Raw genomic sequence first — 26,701 nt, 5'->3', positions numbered from 1 at the left:
AAACCAGGTCTTTAGTTTCTTCATCACTATATTCTTACATCTGCAAGATATTATAGAGTTCAGCTTTATGTAATTTGGGGATTGTCCTCTGCAAATAAAGGTGGGGATAGTTGCAAAGGAAGAAAAGATGTTCTAGAACTGGTAGTTGATATATGGAGATACTGTAATGAAATAATCTCACGTTACTCTATCAGAGTTCTAACAGTTTATAGGGTGGTACTGACAAAATAATGTGCAGAAAAATGGAATGGAGTATGCTTTGATGTATCTCTGAATTAAGTATATGCTAATAGAAGAATTACAAACTGACACTGAAAGGATATCTTTACTTAATAAATGGCATGGGGAGAAAGTTATTTCTAGATGAAATAAAGGCTTAAATGAAAAAAATACTGAAGGTGAAGAATTTTGAGTATAGAATTTTTCAAATAGACTAATATTTAGCTATGAAAGTGAAATATCTTTATTTTCTGATGCTCAGCTCAATGAACCTCAGAAAATTTGCCACACAAAAATGACTTTTGAAATTACTCTTGGAGAAAGAATTCTAGCAAAAAAGAGAAATAAATCTAAGAAGAAGTAACATTGTGGAGTTATAGCTTAGCAATACTATTGTCTTAATAAACAAAAATGATAAACAAACAGATACAAACAAACAAATGAACCCCATAACATTCTAGAATTAAAATTCCTGGTGATTCTAAAATAATGGGGATATAAGGAGTGCTGGAGACCAGTGTGGGCTGAGAGTAATTGTCTGGTTCAAGGAAAATATGTACATAGTAATAAATTTAAGAAATTTATAGTTACAAATAAAATCAATTTTAAATTTTAATTAGACAAAAGTGAAAATAGTATGTCTGCTGTTTTACATAGGGTTTAAGATGCCATCAATTGTAAAATGTGCCATCATTTCATTTACCACTATGAAGGACGGATGCCAATCATGACACTATGTGCTTTCTTATCAGTTAGAATATTTATATTCAAAGAGTTTTTTAGACATCATTTTATGAAACGCAGAAAGAAGAAATAAAGTAAAACCAGATAAGATATTATTAAAACTTCTTTACAAGAGTCCAACTCTTCTATGCTACTCCCTAACTTAGCATCATTGATATTTGTATTTTCCCGCACAAAATAATTCACTGTACCATACAGAGTGATGATGTAGTATTTTTAAAAGAATTTGTAGAAGAAGTAAAACTACTCTGTTTTGCAGGTAGAGGAGGTCTACTTTAGGCTTCGTTTAGGGATGTTGCTACTATTCTCCAGTTCACCACCTCTGTCAACTTCTTTCCCCATATCATTTCATTTCTAGGGGTTAAAAATACTCTACTCTTCAATATTTTCTCCAGGATTTTCTTCAAACTGCTGACACCAATTCTGTGGGTTTTGATGCTCAAATGTTTGATATTTCTACATGTTCAGGAAATGGCAACTGTGTCACAATTACCACCCTGGCCAGTAATGATCATAGAATGCCATAGACGTCAAATCATTCTGGTTTTCAAGACATTAAACTATAAAACACATACATTTTAGAAGGCATAAATTTTAACTTTCAGTCAACTGAAAAACAGTAACCTTCCTAATATGTAAAGTAGGAATGGAAAAAAATGAAAAAAATTAAGATACGGTAATATAGAACACTAAGCATTACACACAATAAAACCTAAATTAGAAGAGTAAGATTAATAACTGTGAGTTAAAATGTAGAGACACAGGTTGAATTAAAAATAAGATTTAGTGATATGTTGTTTTATTAGTCAAGATTCCCATCAAGGAAAAAACCCAAGATATTTAAAGGAAATTGAATAAAGGTAATTGGTCACACAGATGTTGAATTAGCAAAATGCAGAAGATCATCAGCAGAAGCAAAAAAAAAAAAAAAAAAAAAAAAAAAACAATGACAACAAAAAAAGATGGGGTGATACCCAAAGAACAGAAACTTGCTGACAATTCTGGGCTGAAGTCCAGGTTTCTATACCTGCCAATAAATTGATGGAATTGCTGTGACATCCTATTCAGGGTGCACCAAAGAGTTTCCTTTTTGGCCAGGGATAGACCCATAAACTACATTGGTAACAAATACCAATGCTGTCCTCTGTGGCTATGCTGTAGCTCTGTTGTTCTGTCACTGCTGCTGCTGCCCCTGAAGACTGTCACAAACTGAAAACAGATGAGAGGTATTTCCGCTCTCCTCCACCTTATGAATTCCTATTAGGATTCCCATTAGCAGAACTTGACAGGAAGCCAGTTGGCATGAGGTCCTAGGAAATGTCACTTGCAGGCTTTCAGTCCCCTCAACACATAGCAGAATACAGAAGCATGGAAATAGGTGCTTAAAACAAACATGCAAATAACTGAAATCACTGTCTACAAGACATACATGTAACACAGAAGGATATGGAAGTGTTCATTCATTCAACAAATATTTATAGAAAGCCTTCTAGGTGTTGAGCTCCTTTTCCAGCTGTGATGATACAGCAGACAGCAAAATAGATGAAACATCTGTTTAGTGTATTTTTTGACATTTTAACTCAGGGAAGAGAGACAACAAACTACATGAGTAGTTAAATTCAGTCTTTGTTAACGCTTGACAGATGCTATGGTGAAAAGTAAAGCAGGGAGAGGGGTAAGGAGCGTAGGGTGTTGCAATTTGATAAAACAGAGGCCTGGAAGTTATCTGAGTAAATCCACACAGTGAAAGTTTAGCCAGCACACAGGGAGACAGGAAAGAGCATGGTAGGAGAAGGCAACAAATACATGATGAGGTGATATCATTTGGTCTGAGCAGTGCTGAAAACTGTCTTTTACTATTTATATAATATTTACACTTTTAAGAACTTTCATAAGCCACCCCCAGTCTAGTCTTCAGATTAGTCCAGATTTCAAGATCACATTGATTTAATGACTTTAGCCTCAGTTTATTTTTTAACCTTCTAGGGACTTCCTAATAATTATAAATAAGTTAGCATCCACTGTAAGTGATTTGTCCTCAAGGACCCTCAAATGGAAATATATCTGACTACACACACTCTGTGTAGAAACTGCAAGAAACTTTCTATGACACCTGAAAGATTAAACTGTCCTCAGAGTCAATTCACTTCTGAATCTTCGTAGTCATGGAGAGAAGAAGCCAGAATGCTTGGCTGCTGTTGCTTAGTGGAAGAGAGAATTAAAGCAATTTCCCCATCAAAACCAAGACATAACACAAGAAAACAAAAATCTCTCTCATTTGGGAATGTGATCATATAATCCCTACTTAGTAAAAATATATGGTTGGCTATAGTACAAAATGAACTATCTGAATTCAAGCCATTGCCTCTTCATGCTTTAATTAGCCTAAGTCCTTCAAAAGGAAGGACTTTTTATTGTTACTGAAGGAAACAATTTATTTGTTTCCCCATTTATTGTTACTGAAGGAAATCAAGAACAAATACAGACTGAGATAACTACTCACACACATGTGCATGCATACATGACTGAATGTGTTCACATGAACATGAATAAGCATTCATGGGCAGAAAACAAACAAATAAACCAGAAACCTGGAAAGGCCTTATTGAAAATGTGACGTTTAAACAACCATATGAAGGAGAGAAAGTAAATTTGGGTGAAATCTGAGATAATTGTTCTAATAATGCACCAAGTATACATTAAGGTAATAGCATAGTAGGAATAATGAAATAGGTAATTTGTTGATAAAAGAAATATTAGCTCAAGAAGGTATGATGATCATGCACATAATTTGCAGAATATCAATGCAGCTGAAATGGGCCCAGCTGTCTTATAGAAATTAAGTTATGGTTTCTTTTGAATAAGCATAGAAATTGCCCCTCCCAATCTCAAAGCTTGAGAATGTTACATTTGTCTTATATGAGTTCCTTTCTCAGAACACTAACCATCAATCAGTCCTCCCAAATAATGTCAAGGGACTGAAACTTAGCAGGTGATTGCATCTGAACAATAAGACACCAGAGCCATCATTCCTCATGATTGCCTATTCAACCACCTGCTTCCTTTTCACCAACTCCTCTTCCTCACTATTCCCTAATGCCTGTTTTCTCATACATAGTTACATTTCTTCCCCGTTATATAAACTCCTAATTTTAATCAGTTGAGGAGATCGATTTGAGACTGATCTCTTATCTTCTGGACTACCACACCCAAATAAAGCCTTCTTCCCTGGCAATGCTCGTTGACTCAGTGATTGGCTTTCTGTGTGATGAGGAGCAGGATCTAGACCAAACCTCTGGTGTTTCAGTAACACAGCCCTAAAACATGTAACACAACAATGCTCAGGAAAAATAGGTATATCAAAAATTGTGGTTTAAGCTGAGAGATCTAGAAGACAAACCTATTAATATATTAGATTTAGGTAACACATTAAAAAACATGTTAACTATATGTAGAAATATATACCCAACAACAATAAATATTCTTTAAGTCAATTCATGGGAGATACAATAGACAAGGCCACAACAGAAGCATTAATAAATCCTAAAGAATTGGCGTTGCATTATAACTATGTTCTTTGGCCATAATTCAATGAAGTGAGAAATTCATAACAAAAGGACAGCTTTAAAAAAATCACTTATATTTGGAAGCTATGATAAATATTTCTTTTATTATAGAGGAACTCTTAGGAAATTATGAAGTACTGAATGAAGTAAAAACACTACATATTGATATTTGTAAGACTCAATCAAAGTGTTACAGGTAGTTAGGCATGAGTGGGGCAGGCATTCCCCCACCCACTAGGAATGTCAGGTGGTGGTTTGGCAATTATCACAATGCCTCCTTAAAAGTTATAAATTGGCAGCTAGCATGAGGGAGAGGCCATTCAGTTGCACTAAAGTGTTAATTGAATGCAGAAGCCAGGGAGATGCAACTTCCTGAATATGTGCATAAAGAGACAAAATGGCAGAATATGACCTTCTGGGGGCACACTGCTAGAAAAGGGAGGAAAGCCTCAGATGAGCATACATACAACTTCCTAAACACATTAAGCATGCTTACTTCCCAAGGACAAGGAATCCTGTCTACATCTAAAGGCCATCAATAACAGGTTACAATGGTATTGGTTAAGGAAAATCTTGCTTTTACCTCTCTCCATCTACCTTCTTTCCCTCATCACTGGAAGAGCCAGTGGTAAAAGTTAAAGAAAAAGGTTCTGAAGAAGAGAGGAAACTAAGTCAGACCTTAGCTAGGTGAGGCAGCAAGTTTCAAATGAAATGAGAGACTTGGACTTGACTTTAACTGTTAATATGTGAGTGTGACAAGAAAGAAAATGCAAAACTTAATTTAGAACAGTGACAAAATATTCAGAAGATTGCATAAAGGCAATGGTCAAGAAAAAATCAAGTTTCGTTTTTGTGCCTTGCCAGGTCCAACTTACTCAATAAACCAAATATAACTACATGAAATGAATATATTTACTAAAAAAACCTCTTACATGTTGTAGTATGTGTCAGAATTTCAACCCATTTTAAGGCTGAATAATACATTGTATACATATACTATATTTTGTTTAACCATTTCTTCTTTGCTGAACATTTGGGTTCTTCCCCCTCTTGGATATTGTGAATAATGCTGTGAGCAAATGGGTGCACAAATATCTCTTCACGACCCTGCTTTCAATTCTTTTGAATATATAACCAGAAATGAAATTACTGGATCATACGGTAATCCTATTTTTAATTTTTGAGAAACTGTCATACTGCTTTCTATAGCAGCCGTACTGTTTTACATTCTCACCAACAGTATAGAGGGTTTCCAATTTCTCCACATTCTTCCTAACACTTGTTATTTTCTATTTTATTTTTAATAGTAGTCATCCTAAAAGATGTGAGTTTATAGTTAATTTTGGTTTTGATTTGCATTTCCCTAATGATTGGTGATGTTGAGCATCTTTCCATATGCTCCTTGGCCATAAAATATTTCTGATTATCAAAGTCCTTAAAAACAAATATTTCTCCCTATATATCATTTAAAAAAGAAGATGTCTTATTGTTGCTATAAAATATATTAGACAACAATAAGGATAACATTAGCATCTCCAAAATAAACAGAATTCACATAAAAATAACTCAGGATAGTCATTAAAAAGACTTCAGGCTAGGCGTGGTGGCTCACACCTGTAATCCTAGCACTTTGGGATGCCAAGGCGGGCGGATCACAAGGTCAGGAGTTCACAGGGTCAGATGGATCACAAGGCAAGTGGATCACAAGGTCAGGAGACCATCCTGGCCAATATGGTGAAACCCTGTCTCTACTAAAAATACAAAGATTACCCAGGCGTGGTGGTGTGCGCCTGTAGTCCCAGCTACTCAGAGGCTGAGGCAGGAGAATGGCTTGAACCCAGGAGGTGGAGGTTACAGTGAGCCGAGATCATGACACTGCGCTGCAGCCTGGGTGACGGAGAGAGACTCTGTCTCAAACAAACAAACAAAAAAAACCAGTTATTTTAATATAAATGTAAATATAATTTAAAACATCAAGTCTTTAAAAATATCAAATTCACAAAAATTAAAAGAAATATTAATATTTAATATAACTGAGGGCTTGTTGAGACATTCATATTCTTAAAATGATGCCATTGTTTTGATCCTTCTGGAATGAAGTTATCTGTCTATTCATCTGTCTGTCTCTCTCTTCTGCATATATCACATCTATCTTAAATTTATAAAAATGAAGTATTTTTTGACCCTTTAATAAAGTCATGATAAAATACAAATCATGAAGGAAAAATGCATAAATTTAACTCTATCAAAATAGAAAATTCTAAAGACCATCAGCAAAATTAAGACAAGAAATAGACCAGTAGAAGGTTTTCGTAACAGAGATAACAAATGATAAATGTCTAAGGTAAATAAAGAATACAATAATATGAAAAAGACAAATAAACCCATAGAAAATAAGTCAAGTCTTTGAATGGCTAATAAATATATGTATAAGATCTCTAGATTTATTAATAATAACTTACAAAGTAAATTACAGTGAAATATCTTTCTGTTGCATCAGCTTGATAAAAATATTATGACTATACCTAGCATTGGCAAGGAGAAAATAAAACTATTGTTCATTGATGATGATAGTATTAATGAGACCAAACTGTTAAAACTACTGTGGCAGTATGTATTACATTTGCATATTCGCATATATTAGTACCAAAAATTCAATTTTAAGTATGTATTATTATGCAACAAGGCTGCAGATTAAGAATTCCACTTTAAAAAATAATAATTGAAATCCAGGGAGGAGAGTGACTCATAGCTTGAGCTAGTGATGACCATAACCCATTTTTTTTACACATCAAAATCGGAAGCTTTGTACAAAATGACTGAATAAATTCAACGTATTTCTTCCTTCTCCCTACATGCACATACATGAATTCAGGAAGTCATTGGTAGTCAGCAGGAAAGGGAAGATATATACTGGAAAGAAACAAACTTTGAAAGAGAAAGTTGAAGATACACATTTGAAAAGGTCAATCATATAGATTTGTAAACAAGGTGACTCACAATATTTATTCAGAACGAAAGTGAATGTGATATTGAGGAACTGTAAAGAGGTTAGAGGTAGTTGTTTACCAGAGCAAAACATTACTGTTAGCTGAGTAGTTAACTGAATAACTGACACACATTTCTTTTGATTGTGTTGTGGCTGACTTTGCCATGATGTCCTTCTGGTACTCTAAACAGGATGACAAAACAATCGTTTTCAATGTGGTAAACTCTGTACTAGTAATAAGAAAAAAAAAAAAAAATCCCAAATATCCATCAGCAAGTGAACAGAGAAATAAATTTTAGACAATTCATATAATGGAATATTATACAGCATATAGAATAAACTAGAGCTTAGCAAATAGAGACCAATGCTTGAGTGTGGAATGGAAGTTTTTGTTACCAGACAGGGCCCAATCCAGCACAGCATCTAAATATTGATGAATGAGGTGCCAGGGAAGAAAAATGTGGTAGGTCTCTTAAAGCTGAGAAACAAATCAAACCACCTCTGCCCCATATTGTGAAAGCACAGCCTCAGACTGCAGTTGATCAGCAGGCAATAACTATGATGGTTTGGAAGGTTTCAGGTGGCAAATATCGCTTCAGTACTTCAGGGTTTCAGCATCTGGCTATCTTTGTTGTGCAGGTAAGTTTCTTAGTTTGGAATTATAATACCCAGATATCTTTTAGTAAAGTTGGTGTGCCCTGCTGTCAGCATACTGGACAACCAGGTTAAGAGCAAGTAGCAATGTAGGCAGATCTCAGAGATGATAGTAAATGCGAAAAGCATATTTCTGAACCACTGAGCAGTCAGAATTATTTATGTAAATTATGTACATTTTAAAACACACTAAGGGGTTTATATTATGTTATTTTGAGCATATTTAAGAAGAATATTCTTGGGATGATTATTAGCTGCTTATAGATTGTTTGCTTAATTATCCTAGACACCGAAATCGGAAAAGAAAATGCTGAGCACATTTGGCTAAATGGGTTTACTTACCATTCCATCAAAACTAAAATAAATGATGTCTGGCTATAAAAATAAAAATAGCTACTTTTCTCTTACAGCAGCTATGAGATGGAACCACCAGGCATAGCTCCTTGGATAATGTGTGGAGTCAGGGGTTTGGAATTTTAGTGTAGTAAAATACTGTCCTTATATGCCTTACCAATACCTTGTGAATTGACAGTGTAGAAATGGTAGCTCTCACCCTCCTTTCAGTGTTTTCACAGACTACAAAGTAGTCAGTGCAGACTAATAAAGACATGAAGCTCTATGTCAGAGCCAGGCAAACTTCTCTAGAGGAGCCATTGTCTTTCAGGGATTTCTTGGGAGAGCTCTAGACATCAATATTTCCTTTTCATCTAGTGGCAATAACTCAAAGACCAGGGGAATCACTTAAATATTTATAGGAGCTACCTGCCCGTGCTCATGCCTGGGCTGTCATCAGACTTAAGGAAAGGCATGAGCACTGTCATCAAAGGCAGGTACTTCCAAAGAAAAAACAGCACATACTCTCATATATCTTTAATGGAAAAACAAATCATACTTCTACGGAAAGTGTTGGCATTGATGTGATGGAATGTTGAAATTTATTCATAGATGTGAAAATTCTTCCACGTCAGAAAAAAATGACACTGAGCTTGGCCAAGCTTCACATTAAATCTGTCCCCTTGACTTCCCTCACTAATTAGTCTTTCCACCTAGAAAGCCACTGGAGCAAGGTCCTCAGATCGGCATCGCTGTAGCTGCTTGAGCCTCACCAGGTGGTCAGATCACAGGGAGCTATTTTCCTCGCTGTAACCCAAACCTACAAACCTCTGGCACAGCAATTCAACCGCAGAAAATGTGCCCCATTGCTGTTTTGAAAGATTCTTCTCTTTGTCTTCTAATAATGCAGGCTCTATTTTCCCGTTATTTATCTTGTCTTTAGATTTAATCAGGATTGTCAAAGGTTTTTATTTTTACAGCCAGACATCATACATTCTGTGACAAGCTCTTCAATGGACCATTTGAACTTATGTGACCTTCTTTCTGTTTCTTTTTCATCCTTCTAACTTTTATAACTCATGTCCGACTTTCAGCTACTTTAGCAGTGCTATTTAGAACAGGACTCAACACATTTCCACATTGTTTGCCAGTAGGCTTTTAAACTGGGCCTTTTAAAATATGCTTTTGAGTCAGTTTTACTAGAGTGCAATGATTATTCTTTCATCCTTGTTGTATTTTTATATTGGTGAGTAAATAAAGCAATAACTGTACAGAATGTTTGTTAGTGATATAATTACCTATTGCCAATAGCCAAACACCTGGTGAAAGCCACAAATTCCCCAAATGTATATTAATTTACTTAATAGATGTGCCAGTTCATAGATGTATTAAATAAACACTAGCTTTTTGATTGGTTGATTCAGACTATATTTGTTTGCACATATGTTTGTCCGAAAACTTTGCTAGTCAATTTAGTCAGCCAACCAATTAGGTCAGTTGGCAAAACTACCAACTGATATGATCGCATATTTTGACTCATTGTATTGTCAAATTCATGCTATTGAAACAATAGGCTTTTTACTTGTATTTGTCTTCCCCACCATACTAATAGCTCCAGACTTAATTCGATCATGGCTAGATGTCTGTGGAGCTATTCAGTCCTCCTCCAACTTGATTCTGAGCAATTGAAAACCAATCATTATAATTAATTCTAAATCTTCTTGTCATTTCACCATTTCATACTTCATATTATTTCTTTCTTAGTGCAATTGTTTCTGTATCTATTTTATGGAGTTTAACATTTCCATCTTCAGATTCAGGTCCTAATCAATCTCCTGCAGAAGACTTCAAAACTTTTGCCTTTATTTGTAATGATCTATGCACTTTAGACTTACTCATTCACAGATTAAAATCTTTTTTTTATATTGTGGTCAGATTTTCATATTTCTAACACCTTGATTTCTGCATTTAGTGGTCTTTTGTCCTTTCTTTCATTTAATTAACTGAATTAATTAATTCAATTTTAATAGTTATTACTTCTTTCATGTGTCCAATATTATGTTAAACAAGTGAAAGAAATGAAAAAGACAATTCTTTTCCTTGTGGAGTTTGTGCTGTGGTTAGAAAGAGATGTGGAAAAAAACAAAACAAAACAAAACAACAACCACCCACACAGATAATTCCAACACAGAGCAGTAAAAACTATCAAAGCAGAATCCCAGAGGGCAGGCAGAGGGGCAGTGTGCCAAGATGGTCAAGAACGCTGGCTCTCACATCCGACTGTCTGCTCCTGTAATGACGTCACCACTTAGAAATCATGTGGCTGCGGAGGAAATTCCTTTCCTTTTTCAGGCCTCAGTTTCCTTTTATTTTAATTTAGGATACCTATAGGACTTCCTTCATTGACTTGTCGTGAGAAGGTAATGAAATGATACATATTCAATACTTAGGCTAATTCCTGACACATAAAACGGAGTCAATACATGGTGTTGTTATTAAAATATGATTATTGTTACTAGCTGCCCCAGCTTCAGAAGGTAGAGAGAAAAGAGGGTTTGGCATAACTGGCAGACTGCCATTTGGGTAAATGAGAATAAGGCTGTGAGCTATGAGATGTGGTTTGTTTTCTGGATCTGCCACTAAAAACCGGTAGTCCCTCCACCTTTCGAAACTCAAAATTGTTTTAAGTGACATTATTACTGACCACAGGTTCTTGGGCTCTCTATTCAACAGAAATTGACACAGGCCAAAAGAGTTTTCCAAATAAGACTTAACTGGAGCTTACGCCCAGACATAAGGGAGGCAGCGAGAGAGAGAGAATTCCTTCACTAAGTTCCTAAAAAGAGCTGGAGGCAGGGCCTTTTTTTTTTTTTTTTTCAAAGCGTGGGAATTGACTTCAGGGGTAGGGTGTGCACATTGAGCTGGTCAAAACATGTGAGGGGTGAGGTATGTGGGTCAGCATTATCTGGTTGTGATGGTTATCTTGAGTAATGGGCCACCTGATGGTCTAGTCTGTGGGCAAAAAGGCTATAAATCAATTGTTCAGCATTCCTGCCTGAAGTGGGACACTCTGCAACCTTGGTTATCTCTTAAGGCCACTTCCTGGAATTCTTCGAGTAAAAGGCATGGTTAAACATTATGGCATTAGTGAGGTAGTGGTGTGAGTTTTGTGGTCAGCGGGAATGCATGAAAGAATGCTCCAGTGGGGATGAGTTGCAACCAAGTCCTCTTCCTACTCTGTCTCAAAATGAACAGATTTAAATAGTTTTTCTCCCCTACCAAATTCAGGTTAAGTTAGACCTTTAAAACCATGCTCTCACAGATTTCAGTATTTATTATTATTATTATTATTTGAGACAGAGTCTCACTCTGTCACTCAGGCTGGAGTGCGGTGGTGTGATCTCTGCTCACTGCAAACTCTGCTTCCCGGGTTCAAGCAATTCTCCTGCCTCAGCCACCCGTGTAGCTGGGATTACAGATGCCTGCCACCCTGTCTGGCTAATGTTTATATTTTTATTAGAGATGGAGTTTCGCCATGTTGCCCAGGCTAGCCTTGAACTCCTGGCCTCAAGTGATCCGCCTGCCTCAGCCTCCCAAAGTGCTAGGATTACAAGTGTGAGCCACTGCATCCGACTGTATTATTTGTATTATACTGTTACTAATATTATTTAGATAAGTACAATCATAAAGCAATATAAATCTTTAATACTTATAAAACTATAAAATGAAAATCAAAGCAAATATCCCTATTTGGGGCCTGATTTGTTTTGATTTGCCTTGATTTAATTTTATTCGAGTCGACAGAGTGCAAATAGATGGCTTCATTCTATTTTTTCTGTTGCCTTTATTATAAACAGACCACGTGGGAGTTTTTTGCTCACTCCTTTGATGGCATAGTGGGCCTAATTTTTTCAGTCACTTTCAGGTGTTGAAATAATTTCATTTTTTAGCTGCTAGAAAATCCATTGTGACCTTAATCAAATAACCAAAGATAACATCACAGTAATAGGACAAAATGAAATCGTGTGCCACAGTTACAGTAGGTAGCTAGTCAGACATGAGCAGAGCTGGAGAGGGCTCCCCTACCCTCTGCCACCAAGAATGTTAGGCAACCATCAGGTGACAGGCAGGCGGTTGTTACACTGTTTCTGTAAAATAATAATTGGTTGTAGCCTGCACCAGGGAAAGGAAGTCTCCCAATAGATAGAAAAAACCTGAAAGTGGTGATCAGCAGTTTCCCAATAAGATCTCGTGATCTGGGCAAGTGGGCTCCAACATGTGATTAAGAGGCAAAATGGCAGAGTTTAACTGGTATATGACCTTCCAGGGACATTTGACTGGTAAGGAAAGACACCTCAAGTGAGCATGTGTACAACTCCAGTAAACACACTGTGCTTGCGGCCCCTTCCAAGTGCTGGCAGGCCACTGTGCATGCAGACAGTCCACTCCACAAGGGAAGAATCAAGGAAGAAGGAGCACAAGACCTGGAAGCATGCCAGCATATAAAACCCCGAGTCAAAAAGTCAAACCATGCACTTGATCTCTCAAGTCACCCACTTGGTCCTCTTCCAGGTGTATTTTACTTCCTTTCATTCCTGCTCTAAAGTTTTCATTGATCTTTCACTTCTGCTCTAACACTTGCCTCTGTCTCTCCTTATGCCTTATGCCCCTCAGTTGAATTCTTTCTTCTGAGGAGGCAAGTATTGAGGTTGCTGCAGACCCATATAGATTCATCGCTGGTGACACCACCTTAGGCAAACTGAGAAAAACATAGTGTGTCTTCCATGATATTCTTGCCAAAGATACAGAACTTGAATCGTATCAGGAGGAAGCATGAGACAAATCCAAATTGTCGGACAATCTATAGAACATCAGACCTATAATTTTCAAGAGAATTAGGATGTGGGAGTCAAGGTAGACTAAGAAACTCTTCCAGTTTGAAGGGAATTAGAGAAACATGACAGCTAAATGCAATTTGCATTCCTGGATTAAATCTTTTTGCTATAAAGGATGTTATCAGGACAACCGCAAAAATTAAGTGGAATGTGAGGATTTGATGCTAGCAATGTGTCAGTATTAGTTTTCTGATTTTGATGGCTGCTTTATAGTTACGTATAAAAAGTTCTTGTTTCTAAAAATAGCATGCTGAAGTATTAAAAGGTGATGACATTGCATTAACTCTTTACTTTCAAATAATTTAGGAAAAAATGACTTGTACTTGCAACTTTTCTGTAATTTTGAAATTAATTAAAACTATTTAAAATTATTTTAATATGTTTTTCAAGGAGTCTGAAAGGAAATATACGTACCTATGTATAAATCCAATTCACAGCTAAATAAAAACTCCAGTGTCTTACTTAATATTTTGCTTCTTTCTCTAGTTTAATCCTAAACTGTAATACTGTAAACCCCATAGAGAAGGCAATGCATTCTGTGCTATCTTTCCCTGCTTCATAGCCTGATCCTCACCTCTGCTGCTCCTATTTCTTCTGGGTCTGGGACATGGGAGAAAGTACTTAGGAGGAAAGGACCGCCTTATCTGACTGATTCTCTTGAAATCTGATCATAGACGCCACCTGTTATGTCAGAAACCATATTTTTTTAATTTTTTATTTTATTATTATTATACTTTAAGTTTTAGAGTACATGTGCACAATGTGCGGGTTAGTTACATATGTATACATGTGCCATGTTGGTGTGCTGCACCCATTAACTCATTGTTTAGCATTAGGTATATCTCCTAAAGCTATCCCTCCCCCCTCCCCCCACCCCACAACAGTTCCCAGAGTGTGATGTTCCCCTTCCTGTGTCCATGTGTTCTCATTGTTCAGTTCCCACCTGAGTGAGAACATGCAGTGTTTGGTTTTTTGTCCTTGCGATAGTTTACTGAGAATGATGATTTCCAATTTCATCCATGTCCCTACAAAGGACATGAACTCATCATTTTTGATGGCTGCATAGTATTCCATGGTGTATATGTGCCACATTTTCTTAATCCAGTCTATCATTGTTGGACATTTGGATTGGTTCCAAGTTTTTGCTATTGTGAATAGTGCCACAATAAACATACGTGTGCATGTGTCTTTATAGCAGCATGATTTATAGTCCTTTGGGTATATACCCAGTAATGGGATGGCTGGGTCAAATGTTATTTCTAGTTCTAGATCCCTGAGGAATCGCCACACCGACTTCCACAAGGGTTGAACTAGTTTACAGTCCCACCAACAGTGTAAAAGTGTTCCTATTTCTCCACATCCTCTCCAGCACCTGTTGTTTCCTGACTTTTTCATGATTGCCATTCTAACTAGTGTGAGATGATATCTCATTGTGGTTTTGATTTGCGTTTCTCTGATGGCCAGTGATGGTGAGCATTTTTTCATGTGTTTTTTGGCTGCATAAATGTCTTCTTTTGAGACGTGTCTGTTCATGTCCTTCACCCACTTTTTGATGGGGTTGTTTGTTTTTTTCTTGTAAATTTGTTTGAGTTCAATGTAGATTCTGGATATTAGCCCTTTGTCAGATGAGTAGGTTGCGAAAATTTTCTCCCATTCTGTAGGTTGCCTGTTCACTCTGATGGTAGTTTCTTTTGCTGTGCAGAAGCTCTTCAGTTTAATTAGATCCCATTTGTCAATTTTGGCTTTTGTTGCCATTGCTTTTGGTGTTTTAGACATGAAGTCCTTGCCCATGCCTATGTCCTGAATGGTAATGCCTAGGTTTTCTTCTAGGGTTTTTATGGTTTTAGGTCTAATGTTTAAGTCTTTAATCCATCTTGAATTAATTTTTATATAAGGTGTAAGGAAAGGATCCAGTTTCAGCTTTCTATATATGGCTAGCCAGTTTTCCCAGCACCATTTATTAAATAGGGAATCCTTTTCCCATTGCTTGTTTTTCTCAGGTTTGTCAAAGATCAAATAGTTATAGATATGCGGCATTATTTCTGAGTGCTCTGTTCTGTTCCATTGATCGATATCTCTGTTTTGGTACCAGTACCATGCTGTTTTCATTACTGTAGTCTTGTAGTATAGTTTGAAGTCAGGTAACGTGATGCCTCCAGCTTTGTTCTTTTGGCTTAGGATTGACTTGGCAATGCGGGCTCTTTTTTGGTTCCATATGAACTTTAAAGTAGTTTTTTCCAATTCTGTGAAGAAAGTCATTGGTAGCTTGATGGGGATGGCATTGAATCTATAGATTACCTTGGGCAGTATGGCCATTTTCACAATATTGATTCTTCCTACCCATGAGCATGGAATGTTCTTCCATTTGGTTGTGTCCTCTTTTATTTCGCTGAGCAGTGGTTTGTAGTTGTCCTTGAAGAGGTCCTTCACGTCCCTTGTAAGTTGGATTCCTAGGTATTTTATTCTCTTTGAAGCAATCGTGAATGAGAGTTCACTCGTGATTTGGCTCTCTGTTTGTCTGTTATTGGTGTATAAGAATGCTTGTGATTTTTGTACATTGATTTTGTATCCTGAAACTTTGTTGAAGTTGCTTATCAGCTTAAGGAGATTTTGGGCTGAGACAATGGGGTTTTCTAGATACACAATCATGTCATCTGCAAACAGGGACAATTTGACTTCCTCTTTGCCTAATTGAATACACTTTATTTCCTTCTCCTGCCTAATTGCCCTGGCCAGAACTTCCAACACTATGTTGAATAGGAGTGGTGAGAGAGGGCGTCCCTGTCTTTTGCCAGTTTTCAAAGGGAATGCTTCCAGTTTTTGCCCATTCAGTATGATATTTGCTGTGGGTCTGTCATAGATAGCTCTTATTATTTTGAGATACATCCCATCAATACCTAATTTATTGAGAGTTTTTAGCGTGAAGCATTGTTGAATTTTGTCAAAGGCCTTTTCTGCATCTATTGAGATAAATCATGTGGTTTTTGTCTTTGGTTATGTTTATGTGCTGGATTACATTTATTGATTTGCATATATTGAACCAGCCTTGCATCCCAGGGATGAAGCCCACTTGATCATGGTGGATAAGCTTTTTGATGTGCTGCTGGATTTGGTTTGCCAGTATTTTATTGAGGATTTTTGCATCAATGTTCATCAAGGATATTGGTCTAAAATTCTCTTTTTTTTGTTGTGTCTCTGCCAGGCTTTGGTATCAGGATGATGCTGGTGTCATAAAATGAGTTAGGGAGGAGTCCCTCTTTTTCTATTGATTGGAATAGTTTCAGAAGGAATGGTAAACCACATTTTTAAAATTTCCCCTGTGGGTCACTTTATAAACCTTTGGGGATATACCACAGAGACCTACACAGTAGCATTCCCTGATGCTGATAATGTGTGCTCCAAAGAAGCCCAAACCACACTCTTAGGAACTATACCTCTGGAGTGGTTTTTAGCAGGATTTGTTCAATGGCATCTTAACTTCTAAGTCTCCACTGAATCCTGGGAAAATTCATCCCTTTCACTCTGTCAAATGTGGACCACTGTAATCCCAGCTACTCTGGAGACTGAGACATGAGAATCACTTGAACCCGGGAGGCAGAGGTGATAGTGAGCTGAGATCATGCCACTGTACTCCAGCCTGGATGACACAGACAGACTCTGTCTCAAAAAAAAAAAAAAAAAAAAAAAGGGGAAAAGTGGAGAGGGAACAGGGAGGATATGGTAATTCACATATTGCAAGAGAAAAGGAGCAGATAGGGAATAGTCAATTATGTATTTGTCTCATACTTTACATAAGATCTGGAAATATTTAACTTTTATCTATAGCTATTTAACTTGTGGAAATATTTAACCTTTTATCTATAGCTGTCTGCTTAGGAACAAAAGGAAAGGCAGCTTCTTGCATGACTCAGCTTTCACCTTAATATTTTTCTTTTGGCATAGTGAATTGGGGCCCCAAGTTTTTATTTTACTTTCACAAGGTCAATATTGCATTCTGGAAAATATTGCTGCCATTATCACAATGAAACTCTATCACTCTCCTGTTATTTTTTAACTCTATGATTCCATTTATTTGACAATATTACACAGGCTAAACAACAAAGACAGAAAACAGATCAGTGGTTGTCAGAGTGTAGGGATTAGAGGAGAGGTTGACCACAAAGAAGCAGGGAGAAGTTTTTGGGACTGATGGGACTATTCTGGTTACACAACTGTGTATGTTAATAAAACTCACAGAACTGTATACTAAAAGGATAAATTTTATTATATGTAATTGAACCTTAGTTTCTAAAATGAAAAAAAAATCAACCAATTCAAAAAAGGGGGAGATTTAGAATGTATAATGAGTAATTAATTTAAATACCAAATGCTGGGCAGTACAAACCTCCACCTATGTATCCCCTAGAAAATATCAAATGAATTCTATGTTGAACATTATAGTTTTTCAAATGGGTCTCTTTAAAGGGGACCTGCAAATAAGTTTTGAGTGCTATCTTTAGGCTGGTGCAAGGAAAAAGAGAGGCTGACCATAGGGGACAGCCAATATATAGACAACGTAGTTCATTTTAAAATGCAAATTAAAATGTATTGTCATTTCTCCACTAGCATATTGGCAATTTCAATATTATCTGTACAGTAAGACTGAGCCAAAAGACAATGGATTGATATTTTCAAAATTCAGAGGAAATTGTTTTCCACCTAAAATTTTTAAATACTATTTTTTTATTTCAATAGCTTTTAGGGTACAAGTGGTTTTTGCATACATGGATGAATTGTTTAGTGGTGAAGTCTGAGATTTTAGTGTACCTGTCACCAAAATAATGTACATTCTGCCCACTATGTAGTGTTTTATCCCTCACTTCCCTCACACTCTCCCTCTTCTGAGTCTCCATAGCCCATTATATCACTCTGTATGCCTTCGTGTTTCCATAGGTTAGCTCCCACTTGTAAGTGAGAACATATGGTATTAGCTTTCCATTCCTGGGTTACTTCACTTAGAATAATGGCCTCCAGCTCCATCCATCCAAGTTGCTGCAAAATACACTATTTCATTCTTTTTTAATGGCTGAGTAGTATTCCATGGTGTATATATACCACATTGTCTTTATCCACTCTTTGGTCAATGGTCATTTAGGTTGGTTCTATATGTTTGCTACTATGAATTGTGCTGCAGTAAACATACATGTGCAGATGCCTTTTGGGTGTAATGCCTTTTCCTTTGGGTAGATACCCAACAGTGGGATTGTTGCATTGGATAGTAGATTTACTTTTAGTTCTTTAAGAAATCTCCATACTGTTTTCCATGGAGGTTGTACTAACTTACATTCCCACCAGCAGTGTATAAGTGTTCCCTGTTCACCACACCATGCCAATGTCTATTGTTTTTTGACTTTTTAACAATGGCCAGTCCTGAAGGAGTAAGGTGGTATTGCATTGTCATTTTAATTTGCATTTCCCTAATGATTAGTGATGTTGAGCATTTTTCATATGTTTGTTGGACATTTGTATATCTTTTTTTGAGACATGTCTATTCATGTCCTTTGCCCACTTTTTGATGGGATTTTTTTTCTTGCTGATTTGTTTGAGTTCCTTGTATATTCTGGATATTAGTCCTTTGTTGGATTCATAGTTTGCAAATTTTTTTCTCCTTACTGTGCTTTGTCTGTTTACTCTGATGATTATTTGTTTTGCTGTACAGAATTTTTTAGTTTTATTAGGTCCTATTTATTTATTTTTGTTACTGTTGCATTTGCTTTTGGAGGTCTTAATCATTAATTATTTGCCTATGCCAATGTCCAGAAGAGTTTTTTTCTAGGTTATCTTCTAGAGTTTGTATGGTTTCAGGTCATAGATTTAAGTCTTTGATCCATCTTGAGTTTATTTTTGTGTAAGGTGAGAGACAAGGATCCAGTTTCATTCTTCTACATGTGGCTAGCCAATTTTCCCAGAAAAATTTATTAAATAAAGTGTCCTGTCCCCACTTTTTTTGTTTGCTTTTTTGGAGATCAGTTGGTTATAAGTATTTGGATTTATTTCTGAGTTCCCTGTTTTGTTTCATTGATCTGGTGTCTGCTTTCATACCAGTGCCATGCTGCTTTGGTAACTATAGCCTTGTAGTATAATTTGAAGTCCAGTAATGTGATGCCTCTGAATTTGTTCTTTTTGTGTAGGGTTGCTTTGGCTATTTGTGTGGTTTTTTTTTTGGTTCTATATGAATTTTATAATTGTTTTATCTAATTCTGTGAAATATGATACTGGTATTTTGAGAGGAATGGCATTAAATCTGTGGATTGCTTTGGGCAATATGGTCATTTTCACAATATTGATTCTTCCAATCCCTGAATGTGGGATGTGTTTCCATTTGTTTGTGTCAGCTATGATTTATTTTAGCAGTGTTTTGTAGTTCTTCTTGTATAGATTTTTCATCTCCTTGTAAAAGGGTATTTTACTCTTTCGCAGCTGTTGTAAAAGGGATTGAGTTCTTAATTTGATTCTCATCTTTGTCATTGTTGGTGTTTAGCAGTGGTACTGATTTGTGTATATCAATTCTGTAACCTGAGACTTTACTAAATTTGTTTATCAAACGTAGGAGTCTTTTGGATGAGTCTTTAGGGTTTTCCAGGTATATAACTATATCATCGGTGAACAATGCTAATTTTTGACTTCCCCTTTTTCAATTTAAATGTACTTTCTTTCTCCTGCCTGATTGCTTTACCTAAGACTTTCAGTACTATGCTGAATAGAAGTGGTGAAAGTGGGCATCGTTGTCTCATTCCAATTCTCAGGGGGAATGCTTTCAACTTTTCCCCACTCAGTATAATGTAGGCTGTGGGTTTGCTGTATGTAGATTTTATTATTTTGAGGTAAGCACCTTCTGTGCCTAGTTCATTGAGTGTTTATATCATAAAGAAATGCTGAATTTTACAGAATGCTTTTCTGCATAGATTGAAATCATCATATGGTTTTTGTTTTTAATTCTTTTTATGTGATGTGCTACATTTATTGACTTACATATGTCAGACCATCCCTACATTCCTGGGATGAAACCTACTTGATCATGGTATATTATCTTTTTGAGGTACTGTTGAATTCAGTTAGCTAGTATTTTATTGAGCATTTTTGTATGTATGTTCATCAGGGATGTTGGTCTGTAATTTTCTTTTGTTGTTATGTGTTTTTCTGGTTTTGGTATCAGGTTGATACTGACTTCATAGAATGACTTAGGGAGGACTCCCTCTTTCTCCATCATTTGGAATAATTTCAGTAGAATTGGCACCAATTATTCTTTGAGTGTCTGGAAGAATTCAGCTTTGAATCTAGCTGGCCCTGGGCTTTGTTTTGCTCTTCGTAATTTTTAAATTACTGATTCAATCTCACTGCTTGTTATTGGTCTGTTCAGAGTTTCTATTTATTCCTGATTTAATCTAGGTGGGTTGTATATTTCCAGGAATTTATCCACTTCCTCTAAATTTTCTAGTTTGTGTGCATAGAGGTGTTGATAATGGTCTCAAATGATGTTTTGTGTTTGTGTGTTGTTGCTTGTAATGTCTCCATTTGCATTTCCAATTGAGATCACTTGAATCTTCTATCTTTTCTTGGTTAACCTTGGCTAATGGTCTATCAAATTTGTTCATCTTTTCAAAGAACCAGCTTTTTGTTTAACTTATCATCTGATCTGCTGTATTTTTCTTTGTTTCAATTTTATTTAGTTCTGCTTTGATCTTTTTCTTTTTCTTCTTCTGCTAGCTTTGGGTCCAGTTTGTTGTTGTTCCTCTAGTTCCTTGAAGAGTGGCATTAGGTTGTTTATTTGTGACCTTTCAGACTTTTTAAAACTTTCAATAGTTTTTTGAGAACAGGGGGTTTTTTGTTACATGAATAAGTTCTTTGGTGGTGATTTCTGAGGTTTTGGTGTACCCATCACCCATACAGTGTACACTGTACCCAATATATAGTCTTTTATCCCTCATCCCCCTCCCAAATTCTCTCTGAGTCCCCAAAGTCAATTTTATCATTCTTATGCCTTTGCATCCTCATAGCTTAACTCCCAGTTATGAGTGAGAACATATGCCATTGCTATTTGGTTTTTCATTCCTGAGTTACTTAGAACAATCATCTCCAAATCCATCCAAGTTGCTGCAATTGCCATTACTTCATTCCTTATTATGGCTGAGTAGTATTCCATGGTGTGTATGTACCACATTTTCTTTATTCATTCATTGGCTGATGGACATTTATGCTGCTTTCATGTTTTTGCAATTGCAAATTGTGCTGCTATAAACGTGTATGCAGGAGTCTTTTTCATATAATGACTTCTTTTATTGTGGGGTAGATACCCAGTAGTGGGATTGCTGGATTAAAAGGTAGTTCTACTTTTAGTTCTTTAAGGAATCTACATACTGTTTCCCATAGTGGTTGTACTAGTTTGCATTCCCACCAGCAGTATAAAATTGTTTCTTTTCTTACCACATCCACACTGACATCTTTTTTTTTTTAATAATGGCCATTTTTGCAAGAATAAGTTGGTATCTCATTGTGGTTTTAATTTGCATTTCCCTGATAATTAGTGATGTTGAGCAGTTTTTCATATGTTTGTTGGACATTTGTATATCTTCTTTTGCGAATTATCTATTCATATCTTTTGTCCACTTTTTGATTGGATTTTTTTCCTTGATTGTCTTTTCCTTGATTTTCCTGATTTGTCTGAATTACTTATAGATACAGGATATTAGTCCTTTGTCAGATGCATAGTTTCTAAATATTTTCTCCCAGTCCGTGGGTTGTCTGTTTACTCTGCTGATTATTTCTTTTACTGTGCAGAAGATTTTTAGTTTAATTTGTCTCATCTATTTAGTTTTGTTTTTGTTGCATTTCCTTTTGGGTTCTTGGTCATGAACTCTTTGCCTAAGCCAAAGTCTAGAAGAGTTTTTCTAATGTTATTTTCTAGAGTTGTTGTGGTTTCAGGTGTTAGATGTAAGTCTTTGATCCATCTGAAGTTGATTTTTGTATAAGGTGAGAGGTGAGGATCCAGTTTCATTCTTCTACATGTGGCTTGCCAATTATCCCAACATCATTTATTGAATAGGGTACCCTTTCTCTAATTTATAATTTTGTTTGCTTTGTCAAAGATCAGTTGGCTGTATTTGGCTTTATTTATAGGTTCTCAAATCTGTTCCATTTGTCTGTGTGCCTATTGTTATACCAGTGCCATCCCATTTTGATAACTATAGTCTTGTAGTATAGTTTGAAGTCAGGTAATGTGATGCCTCCAGATTTGTTCTTTTTGATTATTCTTGCTTTGGCTATGCAAACTCTTTATTGGTTTCATATAAATTTTACGACTGTTCTATCTAATTCTGTGAAGAATGGTGATAACATTTTGATGGGAATTGCATTGAATCTATAGATTGCTCTGGGCAATATGCTCATTTTCACAATATTGATTCTACCCATCCATGAGCATGGAATATGTTTCCCTTTGTTTGTTTCATCAGTCATTTCTTTCAGCAGTGTGCTGTAGTTTTCCTTGTAGAAATCTTTAACCTCCTTGGCTATGTTATTCCTATGTATTTTATTTTAATTTTGCTGCTGTTGTAAAAGGGATTGAGTTCTTGATTCAACTCCTAGCTTCATTATCATTGGTATAGAGCAATGCTACCGATTTGCATATATTGATTTTGCATACTGAGACTTTATTAAATTTGTTTATCAGATCCAGGAGCTTTCTGGATGAGTCTTTTGGGTTTTCTAAGCCTATGATTATATCATTGGTGAACAACAATGGTTTGACTTCCTCTTTACCAATTTGGATGCCCTTCATTTCTTTCTCATGTCTGATATCTCTGGCTAGGACTTTCAGTGTTATGTTGAATAGAAGTCATGAAGGTGGGTGTCCTTGCCTTATTCCAGTTCTTGGGGGGAATTATTTCAACTTTTCCCCATCCAGTATAATTTTGGCTGTGGGTTTGTCATAGATAGCTTTTATTACCTTGAGGTATTTCACTTCTATGCCAGTTTTGTGAGGGTTTTAATCTTAAAGGGACGCTGGATTTTGTCATATGCTTTTCTGTGTCTACTGACATGATAATATAATTTTTATTTTTAATTTTGTTTATGTGATGTATCACATTTATTGATGAGTATGTTAAATCATCCCTGCCTCCCTGGTATGAAACCCACTTGGTCCTGAAAAAAAAATTATTATTTTTTTGATGTGCTGTTGGATTTGGTTAGCTATATTTTGTTGAGAATTTTTGCATCTATGTTCATCAGGATATTGGTCTGTAGTTTCCTTTTTTTATTATGTCCTTTCCTGGTTTTGATGTTAGGATGATGCTGGGTTCACAGAATCATTCAGATAGGATTCCCTCTTTTTCTATCTTTCGAAATAGTAACAGTAGGACTGGTACCACTTCTTCTTTGAATGAATGTTTGATAAAATTGAGCTGCGTATTCATCTGGTCCCGGACTTTTTTATGTTGGCAATTTTTTTTATTACTGTTTCAATCATGCTACTTGTTATTGGTCTGTTCAGAGTTTCTATTTCTTTCTAATTTAATCTAGGAGGGTTGTATATTTCCAGAAATTTATCCATATCCTTTAGATTTTCTAGTTTGTGTGCATAAAGGTGTTCATAGTAGCCTTGAATGATCTTTTGTATTTCTGTGGTATTGATTGTAATACCTCCCATTTCATTTCTAATTGAGCTTATTTGGATTTTCTCTCTCCTTTTTTTGGTTAATCTCACTAATGGTCTATCAGTTTTGTTTATCTTTTCAAAGAACCCCGCTTTATGTTTCATTTATCTTTTTTAACAAAATTATTTAGTTTTGCTCTGGTTTTTAAATTCCTTTTTTTCTTCCGGGTTTGGGTTGTTCTTCTTTCTCTAGTTCCTTGAGGTGTGACATTAGATTGTCTATTTGTGCTCTTTTAGGTGTTTTAGTGCAGGCATTTAATGCTATGAACTTTCATCTTAGCACTGCTTTTGCTGTATCTCAGAGATTTTGATAAATTTTGTTGCTATATTTTTCAGTTCAAATAATTTTTGAATTTCCATTTTGATTTAATGTTGACCCAGACATCACTCAAGAGCAGATTATTTAATGTTCATGTATTTGTGTAATTGTGAGAGTTCTTTTTCAGTCAATTTCCAGTTTTAGTTCATTGTGTTCTTAGAGGATGCTTGATATGATTTTGATTTTTTAAAATTTATTGAGACTTGTTTTGTGGTCTGTTATATGATCTATCTTGGAAAATGTTTCATGTGCTAATGAGAAGAATGTGTTTTCTGAAGTTCTTGCATAGAATATTCTGTAAATATCTGTTAGGTCCATTTGTTCTAGAGCATAGTTGAAGTCATTATTTCTTTGCTGACTTTCTGTCTCAATAACTTTCTAGTGCTGTCAGTGGAGAGTTGAATCACTGGCTATTATTGTATTGCTTTCTATCTCATTTATTAGGGCTCATAGCAATTGTTTTATAAATTTGGGAGCTCCAGTGTTAGGAGCATATAAATTCAAGATGGTAATATCTTCTTAGTGGATTGATTCTTTTATCATTATACAGAGGCCTTCTTTGCCTTTTTTTTTCTGCTCTTGCTTTAAAGTGTGTTTTATCTGATATGAGAATATCTACTCCTGCTAGCTTTTGGTTTCCATTTGCATGGAATATCTTTTCATATCACTTTACTTTTAGTTTATATGAATCTTTACATGTTAGGTGAGTCTCTTGAAGACAACAGATATTTGGTATGTGTTTTTAAAAATCCATTCGGTTAATCTATATCTTTTAAGTGGGACATTTAGGCCATTTATATTCAATTTTCATACTGAGAAGTGAGTTACTGTTTCAGTCATTATCTTAATCATTACCTAGACACTTTGTTTTCTTTATTGTGTTATTGTTTATAGGCCCTGTGAGTTTATGCTTTCAAGAGTTTCTATTCAGGTGAATATCTTAAGTTTCAGGATTTAGAACTCCTTTTTAGCATTTTCCTAGGGCTGGTGTAGTGACAAATACCCCCCAGCATTTATTTGTCTGAAAAGTGGGTTTATTGCTTCTTCATTTAGGAGAATTAGTTTTGCTGGACCCAAAATTCTTGGCTGACATTAACTCTGTTTAAGGAGGCTAAAGATATGACCACAATTCCTACTGGCTTATAAGGTTTCTTGTGAGAAATCCACCATTAGTCTGATAAGTTTTCCTTTAATGGTTACCTGATGCTTTTGTCTCACTGCTCTCAGAATTCTTTCCTTTACATTGACTTTAGATATCCTGACGACTATATTCATTGGTGAAGTATTTTTTGTGATGAATCTCCCAGGAGTTCTTTGAGCTTCTTGTATTTGGATATCTAAATCTCCAGCAAGGCCAGTGAAGATTTCCTCAATTATTCCCTCAAATAAATTTTACCAAATTTCGCTTTCTCTTCTCCCCTTAGGAACACCACTTATTCTTAGGTATGGAAATTTTACATAATCCCATATTTCTTGGATACTTTGTTTAATTCTTTTTATTCTTTTTTTTATTTTTGTCTGACTGAGTTAATTCAAAAGCCATGTCTTAAAGCTCTGAATTTTTTCTTCTACATGTTCTAGTCTATTGGTGAAACTTTTCACTGCATTTTGTAATTCCCTTAATGTGTCTTTTATTTTCAAAAGTTCTACTTGGTTTTTCTTTAAAATATCTAATTAGAAAATTTTTCATTCATATCTTGAATTTTTCAAAATTTCTTTATGTTGGTTTTCTCTTTTCTCTGGTACCTCCTTGAGTAGTTTTGTGATCAACTTTTTGAATTCTTTATCTTGTATCAAAGGTTTCATCTATTGCTGGAAAGCCAGTGTGATCTTTTTGGGGTAGTATAGAACTCTGTTTTGTCAGATTACCAGAATTATTTTTCTGGGTCCTAGTTTGGGTAAACTATTTCTTCTAATTATTCTTGAATTTATTTTTTATTTGACTGTGTTTTTTTCCCCTTTAAGGATGTAAATTTAATTTTTAGTTTATGGTAGCTTAATTCAGTTTTGATGTTTTCAGGGGTGATGACTGTATGAATTTCTTGATTATAGAGAGTCTTTGTTTGATGGTTTTCTCAGATACTGGTTGTAGTAGCAATATGTTCAGTGTGTGAGCAAGTTCACGGTCTCCTATGCGGTTGAAATGACAGATGTCTCCTGAAGCTTACCTCATTCCCCTGTGGTTTGCACTGTATTTATGTATTTATTTATTTATTTTCTCCCAATATTTTATTTACTGGGTTGAATAGTTCAGGCTTCAGGAAAGTAAGGGAGGTATCTCTGGGTAGA

This window comes from Pongo abelii, chromosome 5 (assembly GCF_028885655.2).
Source record: "Pongo abelii isolate AG06213 chromosome 5, NHGRI_mPonAbe1-v2.0_pri, whole genome shotgun sequence".
Lineage (NCBI taxonomy): Eukaryota > Metazoa > Chordata > Mammalia > Primates > Hominidae > Pongo > Pongo abelii.
This window is presented reverse-complemented; position numbering follows the sequence as displayed.